Raw genomic sequence first — 210 nt, 5'->3', positions numbered from 1 at the left:
AAACCGCAACCTAACGCAAAGGAAGTTAAAAAGAAAACAAAATAAGAGAAATAATCATCTAAATCGGTTAAAGAAAAGTTCAGAGAGAAGCCCCCACGGGGCGCAGGCGTCTCTGTGAATAAATATGGCCATCGCCCCCCTCCCTATGTGGGTAGTGGTTACAAAAATAATCTCTAGAGGCATCGGGGGGGGGTAATGGGGGGCGGGCGC

This window comes from Apaloderma vittatum, unplaced genomic scaffold (genome assembly GCF_000703405.1).
Source record: "Apaloderma vittatum isolate BGI_N311 unplaced genomic scaffold, ASM70340v1 scaffold26068, whole genome shotgun sequence".
In the NCBI taxonomy this organism is placed as follows: Eukaryota; Metazoa; Chordata; class Aves; order Trogoniformes; family Trogonidae; genus Apaloderma; species Apaloderma vittatum.
This window is presented reverse-complemented; position numbering follows the sequence as displayed.